The sequence below is a fragment of the Gopherus evgoodei genome, chromosome 1 (assembly GCF_007399415.2).
Source record: "Gopherus evgoodei ecotype Sinaloan lineage chromosome 1, rGopEvg1_v1.p, whole genome shotgun sequence".
Classification (NCBI taxonomy): domain Eukaryota; kingdom Metazoa; phylum Chordata; order Testudines; family Testudinidae; genus Gopherus; species Gopherus evgoodei.
In genome coordinates, this window is record NC_044322.1 from 113,560,604 (window position 1) to 113,577,680 (window position 17,077).

At 40.8% G+C, this 17,077-nt stretch overlaps 1 protein-coding gene and 1 long non-coding RNA gene across 5 annotated transcripts in view; one reads left to right on the forward strand and one right to left on the reverse strand.

Annotated features, from left to right (window-relative positions):
• Positions 1-1,311: 1,311 nt before the first annotated feature.
• ST6GAL2 (ST6 beta-galactoside alpha-2,6-sialyltransferase 2) overlaps positions 1,312-17,077 on the forward strand; it is a 276,373-nt gene continuing 260,607 nt past the window's right edge. For all 4 annotated transcript variants that reach the window (XM_030569534.1, XM_030569562.1, XM_030569578.1 and 1 more), the window contains exon 1: positions 1,312-1,434. The gene's annotated coding sequence lies outside the window, so the exon portion shown is untranslated. The remainder of the gene's footprint in view (positions 1,435-17,077) is intronic.
• LOC115654805 lies at positions 6,959-15,589 on the reverse strand. Its single transcript, XR_004001268.1, has 3 exons — positions 15,579-15,589; positions 8,414-8,417; positions 6,959-7,045 (listed from the first exon to the last, which is right to left on the reverse strand). It is a non-coding gene; the product is annotated as an uncharacterized LOC115654805 (long non-coding RNA).

Sequence of the window (17,077 nt, forward strand, 5' to 3'; positions counted from 1 at the left end):
TAGCTGAATAAAAGTGTAAGGGAGATTCTCAGAAATAGGGCTTTAAACTGTTTTAGATAGAACTATCAATATAGGAGTCTCTCTGTAGTGACTTATTTCAATAGGCTTTTGTTAATTATTTTCTCTCTCCTTTTCTTCCCATTTCCATCTTTATTACAAAGTTACTTCTAACAATAGCATCATCCTCTTTTCCAAGCAGCAGTCCCTGAAAGTATCCTCATACGAGGGTCCTGCAATGTAATGCTGGCTGTTCTGAGAGCTCGATGGGGGAAAGTTGCATTAATATGTCCCACTTGATTTTTTTTCATCCCCAGGTGGCATCTGTCCCAACACTGACCCTATATCATAGTGTGCCAAGGTCCCCAAAGCTATTATTCACTAAAGAACAGATATTACTAAATTAAAGGAAATTAATGCCTTTTTGTGTGTGTTTGTGTGTGTGTATATGTGTTCTTATTTTACTTACGGTCAGGACACTTTTATCTGCTTTCTGTCTAAAGTGACACCACAAATAACAAAGACTATTTTTTAAAGCTACAGAGAAAGTGAATTTTTTAATAAAGAAAGGATCTGTGTAGGAGATTTAACTTTCTTTAATTCCTCAAATCTCCTTGCCAAATATGACAACATTCTGAAATTTCTTGACACTTTTTACTCAACATGTATTAGGGACAAGTAGCCAACACCTATATCAGACACATTAGGCATGTATTATATAGCTAACCTACCTATCTGGGCATTATTTATTTTCCTTCTTCAAAATTCTTTCAAGTACAGCAGGTCTATTACAAACCTTTACGTTAATTTACGCTTTGTATTGGTTTTTTCCCCATGGTGCATATGTTGAAAAAGACGTTGATATATATTTACTAAACCATTACCTCCCTAATTGGTGAATTTATTAGAGCAGATGTGTTCTTTCATAAATAATGTCATTAAATGCATGAGACTGTTGATCTAAGCTCCTTTGCTAAGAGGCTGCAGAGATGGCTCTCACTCGCCTGCAAACTAGACTGAATTTCACAATGAAACTTTCATCATAAAAAAAGAAAAATAACCTCACTGTAACACATCAATGACTTTGTTTCTAAGAAAGATTTCTTTTTCCAATAATTAAAAAGTAAAAAAACGTGCAGAGTTTCTGGGGAGAGACTGCTTTTTAAAGAACCCACTCTGCTACAGGGAACACTTGCTTCTGTAATTTGTAGAAAGGAGCTCTCTTAATTATGCTCAGTTTATTGCCTCTCTCTCTCTTTTTCTCTCTCTCGCTATCTGCGCCTGTCTGTGTATATGCAGAGGGCTAGAGAAAGCTGGCTGCACTACCTGAATAGCTACTGAAAGAGTGAGACTTCTCAGCTCCTGCTTCATTACTGGGTAGCAGCTATTCCAGTGTGTAAGAGAGCCTAACTGCATTCTCCCCTTGAAAACCCTTTGGTAAGTCTCTTATGCTGACAGAGCCGCAGATTAACTCAGCAGAGGAAGAGGGTGCGGGGAGAGATTGTGTGCTGCATGAGATCAATTAGAGTTGAAAGATTTTTTTTTTAATGTGTTCAATCTTTTCTGTATCATTGCAATGCAAAAAATTGCACGGAGTGGTCTATGTGCTCAAAAGCAATGTTAAGTAAATTAAGGAGACCGTAAATCAGCTGAAAATACTACTAGAGATGAGATTGGTAATGCTGTGTAGAACTGCAAGATGATTCTTTTATCCTTCACTTTTTCTCTGTTTATTGTACTGGATGTGTTAAAAGGCTCAGAATAACACAACTTGTTTTCTTGCTGGTGGATGGCTTTGGAAATATAAAACTTTTAACAGAACAGGGATGACAGCTAATGATATAGAGGAGAAATGTGTGGGTTTTTTTTAATATGCATGCACATCATTTTACCTGCTTCTGTTGCTTACCATTCAGATTTACTATGCTCAAGAAAAGTCTAAAGAACTAAGGAATGCACATCTACTGCTCCAGTTGCTGATGTCTATGCTTGTTAAGTATGCTTGTCACATGTTTTATTAGTCATCTGGCTGATAAGTGGGGCTGTCCAAGCCGTTCATTTCAAGATATATATACACACACACACACTCACAGATATGCATTTTTATTTACCTAGATACCATGGATCAAGTGTATTAGACTCAAGAGGAAATGATAGCTCCCCTCAGAGAGGTCAGGTCATGGCTCTCCTGCCCTAGCAGGACAAGGATAATGTGAATGATAAATTTGAATTGTGCAATTATTACAGCTTTCCAGTAAGCTCAAAGCTTGAACATTTTGATTGAAAAGGTGTTAACAAGCTGCACTGGCGATGGACTAGAGGCTGTTGCTTAAATACAGGAAATAACAGAACGATTGGCTCCTAACTGAATCCAAGTCTATTTCTCTTACAAGTAAATCCAATCTAGCTGCATCAGTATCAGGACATGATACTGTGGACTCATCAGTTATTGTCAGTCCAGTCCAGATCTCTGTTGGATACAGCTGTGCATTGGATCATATAGATGACACAGCTGTATTTATAACTGTCAGGAGGGCTGTTCCTTATAGCTAGAAAATACACAGTGATAATTTTAGACTCCTGCTTCATGTCCTACTCATCACTTTCTCTGTCCCTGAACAAACACGATAGATCTAAGGATTAGGTTTTAGGTCTGCAATAGTTACTTTCAAGTCACAGTGGGTATATTTACTTTCCCTATCCAGGGCAAAAGGGACCATATTGATTTTTTTTCCAGTTGACTTTATCTGTAGTGTTTAAGGAGCAACTTTTATAAGCTAGTATAAGAACACAGCTCAGCTCACTGGCAAAGTACAAAATAAATGCTGCTTCCTCGAGCTCAGTAATTTCACATTAGATTGATAGAGAAATCATTCTGAAGGGTACAGGCTGACAGACTGAGCTAGGGAATTGATAAGTGAGCTTGTATAACTAGTCGCTATAGAATTTATAAATAGGACTACTTATGTGCCATGTGTTCCAGGTTTTGAGATCCAGCATTACTTTGTCAATAGCAAACTAAATTGTTGCTAAAATTGCATCATTGCCTAGGACATTTAGTGCATTAAATGCATTACAGGGGAGCAATAGATAGGGTAAAAAAAATTGGAAGCAGAGTATTTTTTTTCTTGCATTTATGTATAACTTCCATCATTGCTGAATACAATTATGCAGTGCGTTTTCTACGTTTTTTGTTGTTGTTTTTTTTGCTTTTGTGGGCCAGCTTCATCTACATGTATGAGAGTAAAATTACAATAATGACACAGAATTTCAGCACAAAGGGAATTAGGGACAGTAGCTATTGGTACATCTGGTCCTGAGTATTGAATTCATACTTGAGCTTGTTCCTGTTAACTAGGTGATTTTGCTGTTGTCCCTTTTGCCATGTAAAAATGACCACGATTCTCAAACCAACCTAACAGAAACCAGGCTTGTGGAAAAAATTCCTGTTTGCTGGGGCAGATTTGAATACCTTTATGCCTGTTGAGCAGCCTCAGATTCTGTGAGCAGTTCCCAGTGATTTCAGTGTTATTCCTTGTAGAGTAAGGTGCTGCTCAGCACTGGTAAGGGTAGACGAATTGGGCCTTGAGTGATACAGAAGTTCTGTATTAACCATGGGATATGTCTTTACAAGCCAGAGCGTGGCTCGTCCTTGCATGAGTGCTAGGGCAAAATGCTCAAGGAGTCTTACCCCACCTCCATCCCTGCACAAGTGATGCTCCTTCATCTGACTTGGAATTTCACATTGCCCCAAAGTGAGTGGGAAGAGGCAGGCAAAAAATGGTGTTATGATGTCATGCCTTCTCACACAGTGGGCTAGGTATGCGAGAAACAAGTGTAGCCATCCTAAAGGCTGGTATATTCTCTGCACCCACACACCTGTGTATTAGGTAGCCTAGGGAAGAGATGGACAGTGCACACTGCCTCCAATGCAGCGCTAAGCCTAATTCTCACATTTTGCCCCCATGTTATAAGAGATGGTCAAAAAACCTGTAAAGCATATGTGGGTTCAGTCAAAATTCACATTTTTGGCAGGGTGGGGGGGGGGCAATTATGGATAAATGTAAACTTGAAAAATTTTGACCTGCTCTCAATGTAACACAGAGTAAACATGAATTCCATCCTCAGTAAAGATTTAACCCATCCACCAACTGTAGAACAGGGATACTCCCTAGCAATGTTCAAGACTGGACATTTTTCTAAAAGATACACTCTAGGAATTATTTTGGGGAAGTTCTATGGCCTCTGCTATACAGGAGGTCAGAGTAGACAATCACAGTGGTCCCTTCTGGTCTTGGGAATCTCTGAATGCCATGCACCTCCCAAGTTACTAATATGAATCTTTGGCCTATAAAGTTTAATGCTATACAAAATCTTCAGACACAGTAAGCATCAGCCACAGCCACAGAGATCTCAACACACCTTCAAGCAAACCCGGGTTTTCATCAAAAATTTCCTCTGATGCTCCTTCAGCTTTAAATGCCCCTCCTCCCTCTCATCCTCATCAAAGATTACAATTCATGAAGCAGAGAATGCCAGATGTTCAAGCACTGGCAAAGAGCTCTTCTAAATTGTTTCTAGTTTTTCACACATCTATATGACAGATTTTCATTACTCCCCTTTGTTTTTATATATTGAATCTATCAAAGCATTTCGGTACCCATCATTTAGCTATCATAAGGGTGCTCATCACAACTCCTAGTGGACAACTTAATTAGTTTTAAGATGGGACTTGACAAATTTATGAGTGAGATTATATGATGGGGTTGCTTATGGGGAGGGGGCATCACTCAGCAGTCTTGGATAGTCCCTTCCAGTTCCTGGCTAAAATCTCATGCAGGGCTTCAGCCAGTCATCTGCAAGGATCAGGAAGCAAATGTTTTCCCCATTGTCTTCTGGGTTTGTGGGGGCTGTTTGGTTGTTGGTTTTCTTTTTTCTTCTTCCTTTTTCTGAAGCATCAGAGAGAGTCATAGTTGAAGATGGGCAACTGGCTGGAGTGGGCCAATGCTTTGAGGTGGCACTGAGCATTCTCTCATAGACTTCAAAGTCAAAAGGACCATCATGATCATCTAGTCTGATCTCCTGCACATCACTGGCCACAGAATCTCACCTACTCATTCCTGTAATAGGCCCATAACCTCTGGTTGAGTTACTGAAGTCTTCTAATCTTGATTTAAAGACTTCAGGTTAGGGACTGAACCCTTTACTCTAGTTCACACCAAAAAGTGACCCATGCCTATAGCACTCTGTACCTAAAAGCAGCACCTTGAAAAAGAATATCATCCTGTCATATAATTATGATATATTTCATACATAGCATACCATGTAAGATATCATATGAAAGGTCATGATCTGCTGAAACCCATTGTTTTGTCCAAATATGTATATCACTACTGTGTATGAAGTTATAAGATTTTGCTTTATGGTTGTTACTGAAATATGTTGTAAATTAGAGAGTCTCTACTGTTAGGTGGTGATCTACTCCCAGGAGGTGTTAAGTGACCATTAATCGACAGAGGAGTTATAAGCAACGGATTTACAATGCTGTAAGAGGGCTGCACAAGCATCATACAATGGGGGATTGCTCAACTCTGTGATTTCGCAAAGCCCACCAGGATATGTCTAGGTTAGTGTTTTCCAGGCACATGGACTGAGGATATAAAATAGGGGACAGTGGCATCATTCTTTTACCTTTCTCCTCCCCCACCTATGCTGGAAGCAACAAGAATGCTGGGAAGACAAAGACTTGAACTCAGGACACTGGTCCCAGGCTTAAAGAGAAAGCCTATGTATTAAGAAGTATAAACTACCTGTGGTGAAAAATTGCTAGATCCACATACTGCCTACTCTAATAAAGTTTAAGATTTAGACTTACCATTTATATTCTTTGGTAACTATCTCTGACCTTTTGTGCCTACCACTTATAATCACTTAAAATCTATCTTTCTATAGCTAATACATCTGTTTTATGTTTTACCTAAAGTGACCCATGTTTTATGTTTTACCTAAAACAGTGTGTTTTGCTTGAAGTGCTTGGGAAATCTCAGCTCAGTTTACAAAGGCTTGTGTGTGCTCTCTACATCGAGGGAGGGGCAGACTGGGTAATGACTGGTAATGGCAGACTGGGTCAGCAGGCTGCTGACCAATGCAAGACAGTATATTCTGGGGGTACAAGGCTGAAGGCTGGGGAGATTTGCTAGTGCCTTTCTCTGTATGATTCATATGTAATTTATCTGGGTGTGGGGCTCCATATGCTGTTGTACTAAGTGAGTTTGGAGAGGTTTGATGCTTGTCACTAGCAAACCATTGTGAGAGATGACCCAGGCTGGAGAGTTAAAGGAGCACAGCAGTACCCCAGTTCCAGGCTGTACCCCAGAGATCCTATCACAGTGCCCCATGCTGCAGAGGAAAGTGGGAGTCTCTGCCAATCTGACTTGGGGGAAAATTCCTTTCCAACCTCAAATATGAGGATAAGTTAGACCTAAGCATGTGGGTGAGACCCACCAGCCAGACAGCTGGGTAAGAGTTCTCTGTAGTAACTCAGATCCCTTCCCCCACAAGTGTCCCATCTTCAGCTGTTGGAGATACTTGCTATTAGCAGTTTCAGGAGGGCCATATGCCATTGTGGAAAACCTCATTGTACCATAAACTTATGAAGCTCAGTTGCTCCTTCAGGTACTTGGCTGGCTTGTTCTTGCTTGCATGCTCAGAGTTAACCGATTGCCATATGTGAGATAAGGAAGAAATTCCCGGCCCTTGAGGTTTTTGCCTTCCTCTGCAACATGAGGTGTGGACCACTTGCCAGGATTATCTGGGCACTTAATCAACTCTCTCCCATTGCAGGAGCCTTGGGCATTGGTGCACCCCAGTCCCTCCAGTTCTTCACCTGTGACACATAAGAGTTTAGTCCCGAGAGGGTTGTAATACTGTCATCTCATTCTAGTTGTTGGGTTTAGTTGGTGGTGGCTGGGGGTGTTAGTGGCCTGTGATTTACAGGAAGCCAGACTAGATGATCTGGTGGTCCCTTCTGGTCTTAACCTCTATGAGTCTATGAGTATGACAAGCACCTGTTTTCAAAAAGGTATTCATAGTGTGGGGTGACTTCTGTGTGTTGCAACTATACTTATAAAAATCCTGATGAATGGATCATAAATGCATAAGATATGTTGGATTAGAAACAGTTTTCTAGGTTTTACTTCCAACATATATTCACTTTACATATCCTGCGAAGAAGAAGCTCAGTGTGTTATTTGTGCCAGGGGTGAGTCCAGGCACCTCTGGGCTTCTCAGTTCATAGTCCCATCATCTCTGGGCTTGCTGCATCAGTTATGAATGTAAAAAAAATTGCTTTGAGCCCCGGCACCTCTTTCATTACAAATTAAGCACTGGAGAAGCTGGATGGGAAACATTTTAGAACACAGCTACAGCACAGGACATATATCAGTGTTTCTCAAACTGGGGTTGCTGCTTGTGTAGGGAAAGCCCCTGGCAGGTCAGGCCAGTTTGCTTACCTGCCCTGTCCACAGGTCCAGCCAATCATGGTTCCCACTGGCCGCAGTTCGCCACTGCAGGCCAATGGGGGCTACTGGAAGCGGCGGCCAGTAAGTCCCTCAGCCCGCGCCACTTCCAGCAGCTCTCATTGGCCTGGAGCAGCGAATCACGGCCAATGGGAGCCGCAATTGGCCAGACCTGTGGACAGGAAAACTGGTCCAGCCCGGCCCGCCGGGGTCTTTCCCTACACAAGCAGCAACCCCAGTTTGAGAAACACTGGCATATATGCACTCATTGTCCCAGAGAACAAGCCCCCCCGCTCCAAAATACAGAAACAAAAAATGAGACCTGCCCTAGGAAACAACAATATAGTGGCTCTGCACATTCCCTGAACCACAGCTCTGTAAACCGTTTTAAGCTGGTGAAGCTCACTTACTTCAAAATAAATTAAAATAAGAATCAGATGCATTATTAGGTTTCAAAGAGTCAACCAGCTCTAAAAGACTAGAAGCCAAAGCCTGCCGGCCTTTTTTTATCCAGAAAAATCTCAGTGACTTTAGATGGAGTTTTCAGTGAGAAACTATGGCAAGATACATCCCTAGGACTAGAACAGATGCTTGTAAAGCAGCTTCTTTCAATTATGAAAACAAAGTTAAAGCATTGTAGCATATGCTGCGTTGATTCATGTCTTACAAAATATCATTCCATGTAGATATATTTGGTAAATGCAATAAGAAAGCTGCTGTTACTTTGGAAAAATATATTTGACTGCAGCATTAGCCACTTTCATATCATACTTGACAAACATGCAGTATGGTTTAATACAACACCATAGAACTTAGGGAGTTGATACAGAGGAATGCCATTCCCATCTTTTTTCTGAATGGATTAAAATGCTCTTTGCAAATGTAAAACACTGGTAAACAATTCTGTTTATGGGAGTCTGACCCTCAGTTCCTAGTGTTCACAACATAAAAACACAGTGCTATCCCCATCTGCAAAACAGAGATAATACTTCTTTTGTCCTTCTCTTTATCAATGTTGTTTACTTATATTGTAAACTCTTTGGGGCAGAGACTGTCTCCTGTATGACTGCACAACACCTGAAATAGTCAGTCCCTGATCTTGGTTGAGGCCTGCAGGTGGTATGGTACAGAAATAATAAGTTCCACACCTGGCAGTAATGGACATCCTTGGCAATCTCAAGCAATGACTTAATGGTGCCAATGACCATTAGAAGTGGTCCATCCAGAACACTGAGCAGAGGAATAAATCTGTGACAGGTGTTATTGCCCAGGCTGTACCTGTTCAGTGATCAAAGAGGTCTTCAGTCTCCACACTTATTCATTTGACACCTTTTACAAGTAAGAAAATAAACACACATGTACACATGTAAAGGAAAATAATAGCAATTCTGGAATCCAAGAGTTTGGAAATGTATGTGACGATATTGACAATGCCTGAGGAATACAGATTTCTTTGACAGTTATATTGGCTCTGCAGAAGTGACAATATTAAAAACTTGTTTTTGACAGTTAACTAAGCAGATGTGAGTCAGAAATCACAAGTGGAGCAGATATTTCTACCCACCCCGTCCTGGAGCTCAAATGCTTTTCTTGCTCCTCTTCAGTCTCTCTCTACAGATTATAGGCTTGCAGACAGTGCCTTGCATCTATGGTTATCTGCAAACCCTATGATAGATCTCCAGGGAAACAGTTATACTGGCTGCTTCTCTACTGCTCATGGCTTTCAGATTCAAATTCCCCTTCTCCCCAAAAAGACAGAATACAGTTAGCCACCTTTAGAGAATTAAACAGTCATTTGGAGTGACATCTCTCAGCAATGAAGGGAGAACTTATTTATTGATTGAATTTCTTATAGCCATTATCTGCAGTTTCTGAAGTCATTTACAGAATCAGCTGTTCATGCCAGCAAACCGCAGTGGTTACCTTAGAATTTGCAAAGAGGTCCAATGTTATATTTAAAAATAAAAAATGGAAAACTGATTTCTGTATGAGAACAGCATGCAGTGCAGACAAGCATTCATGCTCTGCTTTGTTTATTGGAAAGCACCGTTGTATTACACTTTTAAAGCAGCTCCAGACAGTGCCACAGATTTGAATTACTGCCTCACTCTCATTACAGAACTCCCTGGAATCCTTTTGGGCACATTTTTCAAGTTGAATATCCTGCTGTTGTACATGTCTAATGCAGGAGCCCAGTGCTCCTCTCCTTCGTAGGACTGCCACCTTATTAGTTTGACATCCCTTGAGGTGATTTGTAATAAAAGCAAACTAAAAGACAAAAATAAGGACAATCATATGTTTTCCTGAGATTTGATTCCATTGTGTATGGTTTGGGACTCTATCAGAATAAAACTGAGATCTGCTCGAGGGAACAGTGAGGGGACTTATCCCATTCATTTAAATTGCCAGTAGCACCTCAGTTCTATAATGTGTTCAATTTTTGGAACATTGCTGCTTGCAGATAAGGAGAATGGCTATAACGATTGTCTATTTAAGTTAGAAAATCTGTGTACCACAAGCATAAATCAGATAAACTACACTTGTGATTTCCTCATGCACCCAATAATTCAGTTTATGGCCTATGCTGCAGAGACCTGAGCTCCTGGGGGCATGAGGCTTACTTTTTCCTAACAAGTGACTATCCTACCCAGACACATATATTCTTCTGAGTAAAGGCCCTTACATCTCAATTGTGAATAATGTGTGTTGTTGTATGTTAACTATTAGAGATGAGGCAAAGTTCTAATTTGGATCTGATCTTACACAAAGTTTGGGGATATTCAGTGCTAGTTTGTTGGGGTTAAGAGTTTCTCATATAAACACATATAGAGCTATAGCTGTACATACCCATTGTCAGCAGTGCCCCACAGCAATTCTCACACAAACTCAGGACATCTGCATCTCACCCCAACACTGTCAATTTTTTATCTTTTTTTTAGAATATGAATTGAAAGTATATCAGAGTAAATGGCTCCAGATCATAGAACTACAAGAACCACCGCTTTGTGAAGTCTGTTCAAATCAGTGACACTCAAAAGACAATCACATCTTCAGTTATTTTGTCCTAAGTTTTGATTCCACTAAGTAAGGGTCAGACTAAATCAAAACACTATTTACAACAGATCCTTTCTTTTCAGCTCTACTGTTATTAAAGGCATTTGGCCTGTCTTAGTAAGAGAGAAACTGCTCACATGACTTAAGGAGATACACGTGGCACACAATTTGGATTTTTGAGTACAGTAATTTAAACAAGTAAGCTGCATTCCTTGTCTCTCTCATTTAAGATCTGTGGAATCAGTAATCTTCCATCTGGATTATGAACCCAGACTAGGTCACTTTACAGTTATGTGGTGAGGAGGGAGATTCATCTTAGACTGAGTATAGCAGAGTGAAAACTGTCATTTGCTCATTTTTTCCAGTTGGACAAAAAATGACACTGGGCAACAACAACTTATAGGGTCCTCAGTTTCTCCCTGGTGACACTGAGTTTTTTGTTTTCTCACTAAGAGCTAGTTAATACCCTTTGGTTTTAACATAACAGTCACCTAGAATGAAGCTCACACATTTGTGTGCACAATGCACAGTCACCCCCACTCCTCTGTGTAAAATATTAGCATACAAATATTTTTAGTAATAGCATAAGAGGTGCCATATGAGCTCAATCAATGGTCCATCAAATCCAGCATCTTGCACAGTTAGAAGCAGCTGTGATTTTTAACAATGATTTCACAATAAAAAATATGCCTGTGATATTAACTCCCATCATTCAGATTTACAGCACAATGACTTGATATTTATATAACAACTTCATGCTTATCTTTTTCAATTCAGTAAATAGTACTATAGAAATACAGCACACTCTGAGACCTGAAAAGGGACGGGGGCATGGAGGACTAAAGCTGCCTGAAATATCGGATTTCTGGTTTTGCAAGAATTTTTGATACTTTGAAATTTTTCACAAACCAGAAAACCTCAAAAAACTTCATTTTGGAAACACCAACACATGGTCTTTGATTTAAGGAGTGAGAGACATAGAAAGCTGTTCAGTATGAGCCTGATCCTGTCCCACTGAAACCAATGAAAGTTTTGCTATTGACTTCAATATTTTTTTCCTAAACAAAAACACTCTCTAGAGGAGCAAGTGTTGCCTGAAATTGACATTCTTGTCAGTTTCACAGCTGCTATGACCTTTCAAGATTGTCAGCTTCAGTCTGTGCCACTCAGGGCTGCCTGCTGGGAGCCAGCTGGCCTGAGAGCTTGAAAGCTCTGGGTCTCTAGCCCGGTGGCAGTCTACATGGTGGAGCTGCCCCAGAGGCACAGATCCTGCAAGCCCAGGCCCTGGCACGGGACGATACTCTTGGTGAGGCTCCCCAGCAGCCCATTAGGCGAACAGGCTTTCATTGGATCTCTGGCAGGGTTGCAGCATGGTCGCTTCCTGTGATGCGGTGGGAGTTATCAAATTCAACTCACTGCAAGAAATTTCAGGTTTGACAAACTGGCATTTTCTGACAAAACTCTATTTCACTGGAAAATTTCCTAGTCAGGCCCATTTGCACAAGCGGGTTCTTTGGACCAAGCAGGACCCAAGACAACCCATCAAAATGACTGGAGGAGTTTCCAGGGATAAGCCTTTTCTGCTGGAACTCGACAGAGAAGCCACAGCTGCCTGACTCTGCCTGACAGAGCACAGATTTACTGCCAGTGTTTTAACAAGGAGCTCCTACAAACTTTCCCTTCCCTCATCCATGAGAAACTCCTTGGGCCGGGAATCATGTGATGCAAAGAGTTGTGGGAGACATAGAAAGCTGTTCACTAGGAGCCTGATCCTGTCCCACTGAAATCAATGGAAGTTTTGCTGTTGACTTCAATGGAAGAAGGATCAGGGCCTCCTTTTTCAACTTTTTTCTTAAATAAAAACACTTTCTTATTACCATAGCCAAGATAGGAGGCAGAACTGCTTGGCAAATAAACCGCCTTTCAGATACCTTTCTGGTGCCTTACAGACAAGGATAAAGACAAAGCCCTTGGCCTGAACTGCTCGCAAGCTGGATGATATTAATCCATGGGGCTGGGTGCCTATTATTAGGTTGCCCAACACTTCTCTTGTAAGACCCTGAATTCAGGAATTGGGGTGGGAGGTTGGTGAGTGGAACAGATCTGATGAGGAGTGGTGTGCAGGGGATAAACCTGGAACTGGCTGGGTAAAGAGACTAGGACAAGAAGATGGGATTAGGTCATGGGGAGACACTGAGATTGGATGAGGAGTCCAGGCAGGGAGACTGTGACTGACAGCCAGTGGGGAAAGGGAATAGGGGCAGAAGGAGGGGCAACTAGAGACTAGGATTTTGGGGTGAGGGGAGAAAAATGGATCAGATGAGGAGCTGGGAGGGAGGCAAATGGGACTGGCTGGGCAAGGACACTGGGGACAAATTGTTGGGAAGAACAGGGAATGGCTGAAGAAGGAGAGTGGGAGAGGGAATAAGTAGAACTGGCTGGGCCAGGGGAAGAGTTGCACAGGCAACCTTAATTCTGTCATTTCCTCGCTTTTGAGAACTTGACTCTGCAACTTAAATAATGTTCTTTTTGTGTGTGTGTGTGTGTGTGTGTGTGTGTGTGTGTGTGTGTGTGTGTGTGTGTGTGTGTGTGTGTGTGAGAGAGAGAGAGAGAGAGAGAGAGAGAGAGATTCTTAGATATATTGGTATTAAAAACAGTTTTCTTTTTGTGTAACTGAAACAAGGGGAAGGAGTAGAAGTATCTTCCCTTTGGAAATAGTACTGAAAATGCCTGACGCTAGGTGTAATCTGGTCCATTATAAAAGTAAAGGGAGGGAGGAATGCTCTTTAGAAGGCCTTTCTGAGTCCCGGAGTTAAGTCATCTCTAGAAGGGTTGCTTTAGCAGTACCAAGAGAAGGGTGCAGAGACAGAGGAAGAAAAACATATTGTTTCTCAGGCACTTGAAGATACTCGGCTCAAAACCAGGTAAGAGAATCTGTTGAAACAAGTGTTTTACAGTGATAAGGAGGGATACAGAATCGTGCAGAGATTCCCCTCCTCCATCTTATAGGAAATGATGATTGGGGGCAGCTGTTTCTTCCAGCCTTATGCTCCACTAAATTCCTCTCTGTTCTTCCTTGTTATGGAAGCCTAATTGTGCCAACTGAAACAGCTTAGCAGATTTTATAGGAGGCTTTGAGTAATCCTGCGTCCCATCCCTACTCACTCTCTTGTCACTTGGGAGCATGTTCTCCTGCTGGTAGCTGTAATGTGCACTCCCCACATAGCCTATGCGTGAGGGTGCACCATTGACTGAGCATTCAAGATTTCTTGAGGAGCCTTCTTAGTAACAGAGACTGAGTAGCACTGGATGCCTTTACTGTTTGTTTTTAATTTGGTTAGGATGAGGGTAAAATGTTGGGGCATGTAAAGTGACCAGTGCTTCAGCAAATCTATGTGAGATGGTGATGCAATTATTTGTTCCTTGAGCATATTTGCACATGGCAAGGTCCAATCTGATTTGTACAGCTTCAGCTGAATTTAACAGGATGCAAAGTACACAGGGCATCTGCCATAGTATTTTAAACATACTGAGCTGAATTGTAGCATTTAAAGCTAGAACTGGTTAAGGAAAGGTGTGAGAAGGCACCACACCACTAGCCGCTCCAGGAGACATCCTGCTTGCGGATGAAAAGTGCAGGCAGTATGTCTTTTCAGCACTTGTGGCCTGATCCAAATACAGGCAAAATTAACATGAGTCTTCCCATTGACCATAATGGGTGTTGACTCAGGCCCTTGCTAAGCACAGCGAGGATATGTTCTTACACCTTCCTTTTGGAGATACAGAATATGCTAACTCCAGTGCTAAGCCAACACCACCGTACAGAAGGCAAGGTGCGGATACACATCTTTCTCTTCCACCCTTTTTGAGTAGTCTAGTAGCTCTGGTGATGCCATGCACCAGCATAAGAGTTTACACAAAGTGTAAGGTGATCGATATTCAAGCCCACAATGTCTGAAGTTCGATGTTACACAAACGCTACAGGAACATTCTTTATGCCAGGAAAACAGTAAATCCCTAATGAATGACCTGTGCAAAAAAGATTTTTCTTCTGTTCAGCCTAGTAAATTATCAGTTTTCTGTACCAAATATAAAGGAAAGCAGATGTACAGGGATGGATTTAATTAATTAGAGCCTATTACAGTTAACAAAGAAAGAGCAACCAAAATTTAAACTGCTATTTTCATTATGTCTCTAAGTAGGGGACACTTGGTACTGTTCAATGTTTGAAAGATAAGACAGTAATGAGATCGCATCAGAATCAAAAGCAGGGTTTTTTTAAACAACATTATACATAGTAAAGCCAAATGGATTTGAACTCTACAACCCCAATGTACTCCAAGTGCCAAAGTATCAGAATGAATCTGAAGATGTTATCCCACTGGGATCAGGAGCCAAAAAAGCCCATAAGGTGCTATCAGTTCGAGCCTGGAGATTTGTATCCCCATATCAGATGAAAGATCAATCAATTTAGCTTTGCAAGGAAAAGCACCATGTGAGATTTGCATCTGACAATATCATCTGTGATTTTTTTTTTTTGTTAGAAGATTCATGCAGCCTTGAAAGTGAGGACTTGGCAGATAGTGACAGCAAGTTTGTCAAAGGCTTTGTCATTCTTGTTTATACTTTGTGGAAAATTGTGTGGCTGTCCCACTCGTCTCAAAGTAGGTTCAGAAAATATTAGCATTAGCACTGCTTTTGCAGAACTTGCAGTTTCAGGATAGAGGTTTTTAATGCTGTGAATATGTATGCCCTAGTTCATCATGTAAGAATAACAGAGACCTATATGTAAACTTGTGGAGTTAATACAAATAAAGGAATTTAGGTTCAAATATTTGAACTCTCTAATTTATTACAATGCTCTCATGTTTCTAACCCTGGATTGCCCCTTTTGCATGGAATGTGAATTGTTTGAAGGAGTTATGCGGTATGTTTTACTATATATTTATAGTAGTGCCATTTTTGGTTTTACACTATAAAAAGAGGACAGTAAGACTGTTTCAGCTGTACAGTGCAAAATAACAATTGTGGCCAAGATTTTCAAAAATAGGCTACTAACTGCATATTTCGGCACCTAAATAAGCAATCTGCTTTTCAAAAGTGCTGAGCACTAAATGTGGATTCAGGAGCCAACATTAGACTCCTATTTTTGAAAAACTTAGCCTCCAAGTTTACACTGAATTTTCACTTTTACAATGTACATTTTAGGGCTCTAATGTTACAACCCACCTGTACAAAGGAAATGTCTGAGGAGTGAGGATCTAGCCATCCAACCCTTGAATATTTGTTACTCATGTGAGTAGTCCTGTTCAAGTCAATGAAACTGCCAGCATGAGCAAGGACTAGCATGAATAATGTTTAACTGCATCAGGCCCAGTTTTTGTTTTTGTTTTGTTTTGTTTTTCTAGACTGTGCTATTTTCATCTGCTACTGTTTATTGTCATTATTAGGTAAGAAAAAGATGCCAGGGTTCCTTCTTTTTTTCTTTTGGAGGGAAGGCATAAATCAGTTCTGACATTTGTTACTGTACTTCAAACAGAGACCAATATCTGGCTTTAGAGGAAGCCAAAACACAAACCAACCAAACAAAAGCCTGTAATACATTTCATATAGGGGAAGTGGCAAGGGGAATGTCTTCCTGATAATAAATTACTTTTTCAGTGAAAAAGTATGAAATTTAATATTAAAACATTTTGCTCTGCTTTCACACCTAAAAAAAGTAATTAGATGTGGTTATGTTCGTGGCTGAATGCATTATACACACTGTGTGGGATTGTCCCTGTCTGCCTCGTCTTACCCTATGAAGAAATGAAGCACCAGCTGTTACTGTTGCATTAGTGGATAGGTTTCTGCCAATGGTCACATTTCACAAATCAATTGGTACAATGTGTGAGGTTGTATAATTTATGTGGAATTAATTGGAAAGAGATTTCCTAACAGAAATCAACATGAGTAAAAGCAAAATATCCAGCCTGAAATCTCTCCCATACGATGTGTGAGAGATAACTATGCATAAACATTATCATTTTCTACATATTCTTACCTTCATGAACTATAATATTCCTAGGAAGACATTACAGGTTTTTTATGCTGGCAGACTCCTCCAGGGAGGAGTGAGGGCTGAAAAGAAACAAGAGTGGTAATGTATAAATAAATATATATTGAAGGTAACAAGCCAACCCAGTAGAATTTTGGGGGTAAGAACCATTAAAGTTTCAGGAGTAAAAGTTGAGAGAGATTTCTGTGTATAAGGCTGTTCCTTACTGGAAATGGATGCAGATTTTTAAAAATAACAATGAGGTTGTCTCCATTCTGGGCAGGCTGTCATGAAAAAGGGAGGAGAGAGAGAGAAGAGAGACAGCAAAAAACTGCAGCTATGGAATATGTGAGGTTCTCACTACCAACATTTCGCTTTTGTAATGAAGACTGTTACATACCTGGCAAGATCCACAAAACAGAAGCCAGTGGAGTGCAGATGTGCACACATCGACATTGACTGAAATGAATTT